A 13,052-nucleotide genomic window follows, 5' to 3' on the forward strand; every position below is an offset into this window, starting at 1 on the left:
CATAGGCTTGCTGGGGAGTGTACTAATGCATGGATGTATGTGTGGTTCAATTTGGTATGTTTTTTCTCCCTAATCACCCGTGATCCTATGCAATTTTGAACCCTGTACCCTCTACCCGGTGTTCCTGCTTCCCGTACCTATCCAAGCAACGTTCCCTGACCCTCTTTCCCCGCTGGGGTTGCGGATGCATGTGTAAGCCCCGAACTTGCAGGCGCCAAAACCCTAGAGGGGGTGGTTGGTTCATACCACTCCTGAGCCTGGACTACAGAAGGCCATGACAATGATGTCCAAGTTTGTTTGGATTGTGTATGTGTTCATGCAGGTAGTACATTTTCGTGCATTCCCTAGTTTCATGTGTCATTCCTCCTCCCCTCTCCTGCCACTCATTCCAGTCATCCAGTGTGTCAACACCTGTCCCGACTGCATATCCCTGAACTTCCTTCCCCACCAGGGTCTCAGGGGCCTGTGTGAGTTTGACCTTGCAGGAACCCGGGACATGGTGGGGGTGGTTGTTTCGTGACACTCCCGCGCTTGTACACGGGACCTGTGACAGTACACATCTGTTCATGGTGCATCATTCTATGTCATGTACCACATATGTTTCACATCCTGTCGTGACATTGTTTTACTGTGCTACCTTGGTTGTTGCATCATTGTGGTAGTACTTGGCCTTTGTGAGGTACTGCTACGTCAAGTCATCTACTTGAGGGTGTTCTGGTTCGTTTTTCTGGCTTGGATTTTGTGATTTTGGACATTGATTATGAGGGTGCAGGTACCTTTTTCACACAAGGTGGGAGATGGTGACGAAGGGTAAAAGTGATCCTGTGGCCAGGTGGAATTGAGGTTTGAAGGCTCCAGGGAGGGGGGGGGGGTTGTTGTTGATAATTGCCTTGCCCTGCAGTGTGATGGGAACTCTGACATTGTAATGGTGGTATCCTATGTACATGTTGTGTTCTGCTGATCAATGCCTGTTCATGTGTTGTGTTTACCTTTCAGGTGCGAGGGGATAGTTGTGTTTTGACATGCTGGGGTGTACACATGGTGAATGTTCACATGTGATGTGTAGAGAACACTAATGGTCACTTGAGTGCACATGCATATGTGGAGTGCATGTCCTTGCAGAACCACACACTTGCACTCTGATGCACTACATGTACTCCCACCCTTGCATATCCACGTGTACACTGTTTGCCTTCTGGTGCCCACTGTGTCCCTGCAGCACATGTTCTGTGACCGATTATGGATCCTGTACATGCCTAATTTGCTGTTTGATGTGGTCTGTCACTTAGATGTGATGCTCAGGGTGTGCATCACACACAATGGCTGTTCACTGTGCTGTGCGCTGAGCAGTGTGTTGCAGGAGTAGGACACTGCACACATGAGCTGCAGTGTTGATTTTGCAATGCACAATGTGCATGTAGACAAGCATTCATTGTTATGTTACGTCTACGACTCTTGTAATGCATTTGGAAATGACTTATTTTGGGTGGGAGATTTTGTTGGTCTGTCATTTCATCTGATTCCGGGTCAGGCATCATTGTCTGATGCCACTGTACATTTAGGACATGGCAATGTGTACCTTATCGTTACTGTGTTGGTGTATGGGTATTGCTTGCCATGTCATGTTGTGGTTTGAGTGACATGACAGTGATGGCCATGGCCTGTTTTGCAGGTGTGTGTGATGCACACCTTGCATGTCAGGGTCATCCGCTTCTCAGAGCAACTAGCTGGGGGTAGATCTCTCTCCGCGGCAGGGCCCTCCCTCTGGAACAGCCTTCCTGCCTCACTTGAACTTGAGGGGAACCATCTCCAGTTCTGGAAGCACCTCAAGACCTTCCTCTTTGCTTCTGCTTTCTCTCTGCCTCTGCCTTGCAGAATTCTTCACTGGAACTGCACTGGAGCTGCAACTGGGCCACTCTCACGACCTCGGTCCCTGGCCCAGCCACTCTCCACTTGCACTGCCTCCCTGGCAACCCCTGCACTGCGGTACTGTCTCTCTATCCCTACAGCCCACCCTTCCCAGCACTTGTCTGCACTTACCTTTGCAGTTGCCACCAGCCGACCTATGTATTTTTTTTTTTGGGCTACTTCCCCTGTACTGCACCCCCCCTTCCCCTTGCACTTTTCCCTTCCCCCTACCCCTGCACTTGCACAATCTCAATGACACCTGGCCTAGTAGTACCGTTGTCTGTCTTCCCTTGTTCCCCCCTCCCTGCCTCATCGCACCTTGAAATACTTGTGTATAGGCCATATCATGTCATATGTGTGCCTTTTGGTCACACGGGATAGCTTGTGTTTAAGTAGCTAGGGATGCAGACGATGTGGCACTTTCATGGCAACTATCTCAGGGTGGTAGGGTTGTGACAGTTGACTGTCTCTTTGTCATCATCGATTGTCACCTGGTATGTGCCAGGCCTGTGTGCACTCCGCAGGGGTGGGAGTTTAGGTGAAAAATGTGGCCACAAGCTGGGTCCGGGCTTCCTCGCCACATGCCCTGTCCCCTCCCATGGGCAGCGCCTGTGCCTGTGGTTGGGGATGTGGGGGCACCACCATGTCCACTGGGACGCCCTGCCGTGTTGCAACATTGTGCAGGACACATGCTGCCACAATGATCCTGCACACTACTGGTGGTGCATAGAGTAGTTGCCCACCAGAGCGGTCAAGGGAGCAGAAACGTGACTTGAGCACTCCGAATGTGCGCTCCACTATGGCCCTGGTTGCAATATGCGCGGCGTTGTATCTTACCTGGGGTGGTGTGGTGGGGTTCCGGATTGGCGTCATCATGTGGTTGCTCAGAGGGTAGGCACTGTCCCCTGGGGAGGTGATAATAGTTGAGATTATTAGGGTTTGGATATTTGTCTGTGTGTGACTTGCATGCATGTGCAAGGGCATTTGTACTGACCTAGGAGCCATGTGTCGCCATGCTGCCCAGCTTCCAGGGCCAGGCTCAGGGCAGACATTCTGTATATGAAACTTTTATGGGTAGAGCCAAGGTAGTTTGCATAGACAGAGGTGATGATTCCCTTTGCATCCCATACCACCTGTACATTGATGGAATGCCAGTGCTTGCGGTTTCGGTAGATGTGCTCAGTGGCCCTAGGTGGACGTACGGCCACATGGGTGCAATCTATGGCACCGAGCACTTTGGGGAAGTGTGCCACCCTGAAAAAATCCAGGACAACGGCCTGCCTTTCAGTGGATGTTCTGGGCATGTATATGTGCCTGCGGACTGAGGGGCGCGCTGTCATGATTGCCAGTACCTGGTGTAGGCAGCGTGACTGCGTGGCCTGTGAGACCCCCCCCACTATGGCAGTGGTCCGCTGAAATGACCCAGCGGCCAAAAAATGCAGGACATTGAGCAGCTTCTCCAAGGGGCTCAATGCTTGGGAGCAAAGGGTGGGGGATGTAAGGTCATCTTCCCACTCCCTGACCAGGTCTAAGATGATATGGGGTGGAAACCTATACCTGCCATAGACCTGGTCGTCAGGCATCCCAAAAAGGCTTGTCCGTGGTGCGAAAATGAGTGCCCTGGCTATTCTCCTCCTCCTGCGGTGTCCCACGATCAGTGCTGCGACAAATGGGGCATTCATCGTAGCTGTATATACGCGCTTGTTGTTTGCGCGCACTTTTATGCTGAGCGCGGGGACGCTTCCGCCTGCCTTTGTGTGGCGGACGCGTTGACGCCTGTGCGCGTCTTTTGCCGTGCGCGGGTTTCCCGTATTCGGATCCATGAATACGGGTTGTTCGCGTGCGTGTGGGCGTTCCGTGTAGTTCCCTGCAGTACTTCCCCAGTTACGCCTTCCTTTTCACGCGTTGTTCCCCATTCCGCGTGTTACGCCCACTGTTCCGCCCACTTTGGTTGTGTGCGCCGCGCTATGTGAGCTTTTGCTGTGCGCCGTGTATGCCTGCGTGCGCCATGGCTGGATTGGGCGCACGGACAGCGGGAAACACGCGCAGCGTTTTCCTTGAATCGCACGCGTGCGCGTGCACTGCGTTTCTCACGCTTGCGCTCCCTTGCGCCTGCTTGCGCATGGATTTTCGGCGCACGTTTGTTCCATGAATCGGCCCCATGGTGTTTTCTACTTGTATCATAGCTGATTCTGCCACATTTATTATTAGTGGTTCTCCCAGTGGTTCTTGGCATCCTGTTACAGAAGGTTGACTACTGTCAGGAGTGTCCTTATCTAGTTGGGCTTGGCGTTCTTCTTCGTGTTGCTGTTCATTGTGCAACTTTTTTGTACTGTGTAAAGTTTACATCAGTTATAGTGCTTTCATTTGCTTTGAAAGCATCCTCATATGAGTCATAGTTATCTAGTAATTGTTCTTCTTTTCTCCATGGTTTGAAGAGTTGTAGCAGGGACATGTAATATACTTCTTTATGTTGAGGAGTCTTTAATGACAATTTGATATGATTAATTAAATTTGGTTTAGTGAGTTTAACTAAGCTAACTTCACAGTTTGTCACTCTATATTTACCTTTTTTTTCATCAGGTTTCATATTTTTGTATGTGTAGTTTTGGGCTATGTGGTATAGACACATGTTTTCCAAAGTATTACTTCTGTTTGGGGAGTATGTGTCCAATAAATTGTTTTTTAAAATGTCTTGGCTGTTGGGATCATGTTTGGCTATTGTATCTATATCTACATATGATTTTAGAACTCTTTTTCTAGATTTAGCTGGACCAAGACTTAGCCATACTATATTTTCAGATTTACCCTACAATGCAGTACCAGTTAAACGATCAGCTGCTTCATATGACCCACATTCTCTATGGGTGATCATTTTTATGCCCAATTTCTGAGATACTGTTTTATCTGATGACAGGTCATTCCAGAGGTCTTGGAGCTCTGTCTTTTCTGCTTTAGTTAAGTATGCTGTGACATATCGTGCAACTGCAGTAGAATTGTCTGCAATGTACTGCACATCTATGTTTGCATTCCATAAGTGGGCAATGATTGCATTATAATCATTGATATATTTTTCTTCTTCTTTTCTTTTTATGTAATATGTATTTTTAGGTGACTTACCTTTAACACTATGTCTAACTGAAGACATGAGGTTGTTCACTTGACCTGTATTTGTAACTGGTCTAGGGAAACCAAATCAGCATTTGGTGTACTATTTCCCTTTGTTTTTGTATTTGCGACGACAATATTTTCCACATTTGTGTCTTTGAAATTGTAAAATTTGTGCATGAAGATCACTATTTGTGGCTTCTGATGGAATTTCACAAGTGACATATTTTTCAATAAACTGTAAAACAGTGACATCACGGTCTTGACCAAATTTAGGAGCATCTCTAATCCATAAAAGCATGTGGATATGTGGTGCTCCTCTGGCTTGGTATTCCTTTCTCCAAAAGAAGTGTTGCACTTCTCCAAGGGGAGGAACAGTTTTATTACAAATAAAATGTAGCATAGCAATGAAGCGATGGTGAAAATATCTTGAAACATTAACAGGATCCAAAGAACAAAGATCTCCAGGTGTTAGTATATCTATGTTTGTTTTGTTTTTATTTGATATGCGTAGGAAATCATGTAAATCTTCCCATGCATATTCTGCACAACTTAATGTAACAAACCAAGTGGATGGGCCAAGGTTTCTGATCATACAGCGTACATCTCCATGACGTCGAAACCAGTACTCTTTAGTACCACGCATATTTGCTAATTGATTTGTAATATTTGATTGTAAAACCTCATCCTTTTGTTGCACTTTTTCTAATAATTGTGTAGCTGTCATATTTTGAAAGTGTGATCCTGATTTTAATATGTGTGCAACTCTGTAACATAAAGTTGCTAGTTCACTTTCAAAGAGTAGATGGAATATGTATTCCACATTTTGTCTAAATCTGGGATCTTCAGAATACATCCGTAATGAGCGGTATTCTGAAGCTGATATTTGAATAGGTCTATCATCATACCTTCCTCCTTTGCCAGTAGGAAAGAGTAGAGGAAAAGCACGTGCTTCTATACTTTTTTCCCATATGCTGATTGGCGATCCTTTTGTTTGACGCATTTGGTAAGTTTCCAGTACATCTTCCACGGTGTCATTACAGTGCAAAGGATGAATTGTATAATGGTCTAAAGTATTTGATATTGTAGCAGGATCTAGTAGCTCAAATTGACCAGCTTCTTGTGTTTCTTGAATTATTTCAGTTGTATCTTTCAAGTTTTCTTCAATATTAATTTCTTTGTAATATTCATTATTCTCTTTAAGATATTGGAAGGCTTGTCTAACTTTATATAAATCTACCAGCTGTTGCCATATTTTTTTTGTCTTTTGTAGGTACTCCATTTACTAAGATAATTAAAGATTGCTGCATTGGACGTTGCACTCCTAGAGTATGCACATTTTCTTTTAGATCTAATGGTAAATAAACTACTTTTCCACGAATGCCTTTTACCAATTCAGAGGGAGGTAATTTTGCTGTTTTTGGTTGAAGGCGTATTATTGCTTGAAATGGGTGTACTGTTTGAATTATGATGCTCTCATATAAATTAAGTTGTTGTAGGGGTTTTGGTACTGGTTATAATTCCAAATTATTTGTTATAGCACGTGAAGGAGTTTGGTTGTTGTCAAGTTTTGTAGTGCAGTAACTGCAAATTATTAAGGGCTCGGTTATTTCGTATTTGTTTTCTGCTACAAGGTAGAGAGCTAATTCAAACCATTTAGAATCTTCATTGTCTTCTATTTTGTATGATAGTTCTACAGTTTTTGTGTTACTTTTATAAAAAGTTCTACGGCAACATACACATACATGGTTTGGTACTTCAGCTGATGTACTTTTAAATTTTAGTATTTCTTTTTTGTATGTGTTTAGCAAAAGGTTGCCATATGTAGAATTGTTGCTTAATTGGTTTAAAGCTATTTCATTCTGTAAATGGCTTTCACTTGCAAAATATTTTTCTGGATATAGTGAATTTCTTCAAGTAGGTCTTTTGCTGTACCATGTAGAAGGATGTTATTTAACTTTGCTAGTGCTAAAGCAGGACTTTTAGCATAGTACAGTTTATAGACTAGATTTCTTATAGTTGAATGATGTGTTGATATCCTTTTGATATCATGGAAAGTGGTTTTACAAGTAGGTCCTGTAATGCAGGCCAATGAATGTCCTTGTAGTCCTGTGTACTTGCGCACTGGACAGGTATCCATATTTTGCAGTAATTTAATTTTGATTTTGTCTTTGCTTTTTACATATTTATTGAGGAATTGGTGTAAAGATTTGAAACATTGTTTGGGAATGTTACACATTGACGTGCATGGCCATTTGTACACTAGACATTCTGATTCAGTTGAATGGAGGGGTAATTCTAAGTTTTCAGGGCATATTTTTGTAAGGAGTACTTCTTGTTCCATAATGGTATTATTCACTTTTTCATAACCTCGACCACTGCTATGTATGGCAATTGTATTTGTTTGCTTTTGTTTGTACGCTTCTTCATTAAAATATGGTTCTGTGCTCGTAGTGTGATTCCATTCACCTCCGCAGATACTTAAGAAGTTCTTTCTGTTGACATTTCGCTTATAGAGAAGTCTTTTTTGTAATTTAGTTATTAGTTTTGTTAGTGGTTTCATTTTGTTTAACAGTAAAATAAATAACTTTCTTTTCAGAAGAATTGCACTGTCCATCAACGCTTCTAAGATTAATTTCCTACGATATGTTTTAAGCATTGAACCTGATTTCTCTCCTGTTTTTATAAGATTTTGAAGGACTTTGTGACGGTACATTTTGGCTAAAATACTTTTCTTGGTATGCTTACTTTGCACTATATTAAAATTTGAAGAAGTAGTTTTATCTGTAGTGATAGCTGATTTTCTGTTAATTGTTTTTTGGTTTGTTTTACATTTTGATAGAGGAGGCAAAGTTTTTGTACTTGAAACTTCTTGTTTTTCACTAAATGACTGTATTAGCTGTTTTGTTTCAACATTTTTTTTACAAATTCTGCTAGAGATGGATGCTTATGTTGGACACTTTTATTTTCATTTGCTCTACTTTTGCTTTGCTTTCTACGGACTTGACTTTTGGTAGGCATTCTTTAGGGTCTGTTGAAAAAAATAAAGAAGATATGGGTTGGGGTGTTCTGGAATGTATGTGTGCTGTGTGCATGAGTGTTTGAGTAAGATGATAAAGATGTATGTAATGGTGTGTGATGGTGCATTGGGAACTACAACTAGTAGGGATAGTTATTCTTGAATTTATGTGTTACTAAACTGGGGTTCAGATGACAAAAAAAAGTAAGCTAGTGGTGTGGAAAAGTACAAATAGTAAATCTAATCTATACAATTAAAACAGTTGTTTGTTCTATAATATGAAAATTGTAGCAGTTCAGTTGGGTAATTTGTGTGTCCAAAAATAGGAATTTGTGGGCCATTTTGGCTGTAAATCGCTGTTTAAGACATGGAGATTTTTGGACAAAATGGTACACAATCTCTATTTATAGGCACCAAAATAGCTTGTATTAACGTTATAGTATGTTTGATAAATAATACAAATATTATGGTGATAGTCTACTTACTTTTTTTCTTAAATTAACAGGTAACTTCTTAGTTCTTCTTTGTTCTTCGAATTCAGCTGCTTCTTTTCAGGAGACTGGTATTCACTGCAATTGTAAAAGCTTCAAATTAGTAACTTTGTTTGTATATAGCGCTGTTTTTAATTTAGATATTGATTTTTTTAATTGAAATCCTCAGTGCCTTCTTTAAAATCATTAAACTAATTTATTTACATAAGATACATTGCATCAGTTCAGTACATATGATATGTTCTTAATGAACAAATTGTATTGAATGAATAACTGTAGCAAAAAAACATATCTTTACTATGTCTTGTGAAATTTATAATATACCAGTGAATACCACTATTTCTGTAAGTAAGCTGTTCTAGGTAATAGCGCCTCAATGTCATGTCTAAATTAAAGTAATTAAGTAAATAAATAAATAAAAACAAAAAAATATGAAATTGTATAAGTATTTTTTTAAAGATTTAAACATAGATTGTGCTTGCATGCAATTTTGTTTGAATATATGTAGTCTATATATTTCATTTAAAAAATGTTAGTTTAACATGATTTGAGTGTGTGTGCATAAAGAAAGTAAATAGTATAAAGGTTTATAAGTGATAGTTGATTTTAGGAAATTGAAAAAAATACAGTAAATTCATTTTACAAATTACACAAGCTAAAAGTCTGTTTGAAAATGTGTTCATCTACTGTACAGAAAATATGCATACCTGAAGTTTGTGTTCATGCATATGGATATGCGTGGAGCTGCAAGCAGAAATCTTGGAGACTTGTACAGTATTTCTGGTAGATGGTGCTTGCCAATGATATGACACTTGTACTCAGAGAGATTCACAGTACATTTGCAGTGCTGATCTATGATGATGCAGTTAGATCTAGAGGTATTGAATGTGATTGGTGCATGGTCATGTGATTTTTGTATCTACATCCAATGAGGGAATGGCAGAGAGAGTGAAGTGGAAATGGTAGAAGGGCTGTTCATGTTACGATATGTCCGCGGACATGGCGGTAGTTCGCGGACATCGGGAGTTACATCCGGGGATTTTTGGGTTCAGAAGTCATGCAAATGAGAATAAGCACTGAAAGGGATTGGTCAGGAAAGTTTAGTGGGTGTGCTGTGCCAGGAGAGAGTTTCTCAGATACTCTTTTTGCTGAGAGAACAAAAGATAGCTATGGCTGTGTGTTTCAGAAAACAGATTGTTTGGATTTTGGGAGATTCGTGTATAGATTGGTTGAAGGTGCATGCAGAAAGCTGTGGAGTAGCTGTAGATCTTGGATTCCCACATGTGGAAGTACACTGGCATGGAGTACGTGGAATGAAGTGGTTGGACTTGCTACCTCTCTGTGCTACTTTGGAGACAGAGCAACATCCAGACATAATTGTAATTCATTGTGTTTAGGACATGTGACTAGAATTTTTTTGCAATTTGCTATGAAAGAAGGACTTGGGAAGGTTATGGACATGTTTCCTAATTCTCAAGTGATATTTTCACGGATTGCGCAGAGACAAATGTGGCTTCGTTCTTCTTCATTTGGTCCACAAATGGAAAAAGCAAGGCGCAATGTTAATAAGGCTGTTTGTGCCTTTCTAAGAGATTTTGGCATGTCCACTTTTCACAATGAAAATATTATGTTTCGTAGTACATACGTTTTTCGCAGAGATGGAGTCCATCTTACTTATGCTGGCAATCAGATTATTCTGAGAAAGGTACACAATGCATTGCAACCTTTTTTAGAATTACAGCATCCATTTTGAAGTAGGTGTTGAGTATTTATAATTTTTGACATACAAACACCTCCCAAAGGCTCTTTTCAGAGCCACCACTTCCTCCCAGAGAAAATTGCAATGGTTATGATAGGGTAGCACCCCAAATTTTTAGATGTCCGTGGACTGTCCGCAGACCTCTAAAAAATACAAAGGGCCCTGCTTAATTTATTTTCACTTCTATTTTTTAACTGTGAAAGGCAGCTCTGAAAAGAGCCTTATTTTTTTTGATTTTTGTTATTTTGTATTTTTTTTTGTTTTTTTTATACACGACACAAAAGGAGAGGAGGGGAAAGGAGGGTAAACGGGGGACACCAACCACAGGGATAAGAAAGGGCGAGCTGAGAGAGGAAGATGTAGAGTGGGTTTGATTTGGGTAGTGAGCAGGTCTTCTCATGCTCTGAGATGATAGTCTCAAAAGCACTGCGAAGTCACTCCCCCCTGCAGAGTACTGTGTCGCAGTACATACATACAACTGTGACCCTCGAAAGGTAAGGGTCATCAGAATTCTGTAAGGCAGCTTGAGGAAGATGCTGTCCCACAGAAGTGGTCCTTGTGGTGACAGGATCAGAAACGGAGGATGAAGTAGAGGAAATCAACCTACTACACCCCTCGCAAGGTACAGCCTTGCGAATGGCCCCAGAGTGAAATTACCTTAGGTGTCACTTCATGGTAGTGGTCCCAAAGCTGTACGAACCATGCCTCCCGCAACTGAGTACCATTTTGCACTCATTGCAGGTGACAGGGTTCGCACGAGCCTTAGGACCATTCCCTTGAACGATAAACAACTGCCACACCCAAGACTCACGCCTAGTGCGGGAAGTAGGGATTTCCTCTACCTCATTCTCATCATCCTCTTCTTCCTCCTCTGCATCCTCACTCCTGTTCCCCTCTTCAGGCCCTTGGGAAGTTGGTGGTAGTGGAGGGGGTGGGGGTGGTGCTGAAGCAGGTGCAACACCAGGTGGCAGTAGTGCAGCCATGGATGCCATCTCGATGATGGTGTAATCTGCAAGCTGCAGGAAAAATAGCTGTGCTCTGAAGAATAGCCAGAAACACAATGAGAATAAGCTCTAGGGCGTGGTCTTTTATAGGGGTGCTTGTACGCGGTTCGCAGACATGCGCGCTGTCCACAGACAGATCGAACACAAAAAAAAGGTTCCAAAAGTATGTAGAAACTCTGGATTAGTATGTGGGACTTGTGCTATGGTGAGTTTTTATTGGGAAATATTGTGGATTACTTGAAAATGTACTTTTAAATTGTTCGGGGACACGAACAATGTCGGCATTCAGAACACTATGAAGTAGCTCCCCCCTGCAGAGTACTGTGTCACAGTACATACATACAACTGTGACCCTCGAAAGGTAAGGGTCATCAGCATTCTGTATGGCCTGTGAGGCAGCTTGAGGAAGACGCTGTCCCACAGAGGTGGTCCTTGTGGTGACAGGATCAGAAACAGAGGATGAAGTAGAGGAAATCAACCTGCTACGTTCTTCGCAAGGTACAACCCTGCGAATAGCCCCAGAGTGAAATGACCTCAGGTGTCGCTTCATAGTAGTGGTCCCAAAGCTGTACTTACCGTGCTTCCCGCGACTGAGTATTATTTTGCACTCATTGCAGGTAACACGGTTCGCACGAGCCTTAGGAACATTACCATGAATGGTAGATAACCGCCACACCCAAGACTCACGCCTAGTGCGGGTAGTAGCGTTTTCCTCTACCTCATTCTCATCATCCTCTTCTTCCTCCTCGCATCCTCACTCCTGTTCCCCTCTTCAGGCCCTTGGGGATGTGGTGGTGGTGGAGGGGGTGGGGGTGGTGCTGAAGCAGGTGCAGCACCAGGTGGCAGTTCTGCAGCCAGGGATGCCATCTCGATGGTGTAATCAGCAAGTTGCTGGAGAAATAGCTGTGCTCTGAAGAATAGCCAGAAACACAATGAGAACAAGCTCTAGGGCGTGGTCTTTTATAGGGGTGCTTGTGCGTGGTTCGCGGACATGCACGCTGTCTGCGGACAGATCGAACACAAAAAAAGTTTGAAAAGTTTCAAAAGGTATGTAGAAACTCAGGATTACTATGTGGGACTTGTGCCATGGTGAGATTTTATTGAAAAATATTATGGATTAATTGAAAATGTACTTTTAATTTGTTCGGGGACCCGAACAGTGTCCGCATTCAGAACACCCGATCAGCGTGGGTGCGGTCATATGATCCGTTCGCGAACAAGTCCACGAAGGAAGCGCATGTCCGCAGGACACCAAATGCACAGAGATTGGCTAGCGCAAGCGAGTTGATGTTCTACGGACACTGTTCAGGTCCTGAACTAATTAAAATTGCATCACACGTGAAACGAACATTTCAGGACACTGCGTGTGTTCTTAGAACTTTAAATTTGCTAGCGAACAGTAAGGACAGATATAGTGTTCTTCAGGACACGTTCAATTTCATTTATGTACGAACATTTCAGGACACCAATTGTGTTCTTAGAACATTTTCAACTTGCTAGCGAACAGCACGGCCAGTTATAGTGTTCTTTAGGATACCTCCATTTTCGTTTATTTACGAACATTTCAGAACACCTGCACTGTGCGCGGACACCTACATTGTTTTTTTTTTTTTTAAACGAAACTATTTACAACACAATATAAAAATTAAACTTTATTTAACATATATTAATAATTTATGACAGAGAAGGTGAGGCAGAAACAGAAACAAAAACAGGAGAATTAGGGGTTTCATCATGATTGTTATTAGGTGAAGAAGGGATGG

Source organism: Ambystoma mexicanum, chromosome 7q (genome assembly GCF_040938575.1).
Source record: "Ambystoma mexicanum isolate Mex_15411 chromosome 7q, UKY_AmexF1_1, whole genome shotgun sequence".
In the NCBI taxonomy this organism is placed as follows: domain Eukaryota; kingdom Metazoa; phylum Chordata; class Amphibia; order Caudata; family Ambystomatidae; genus Ambystoma; species Ambystoma mexicanum.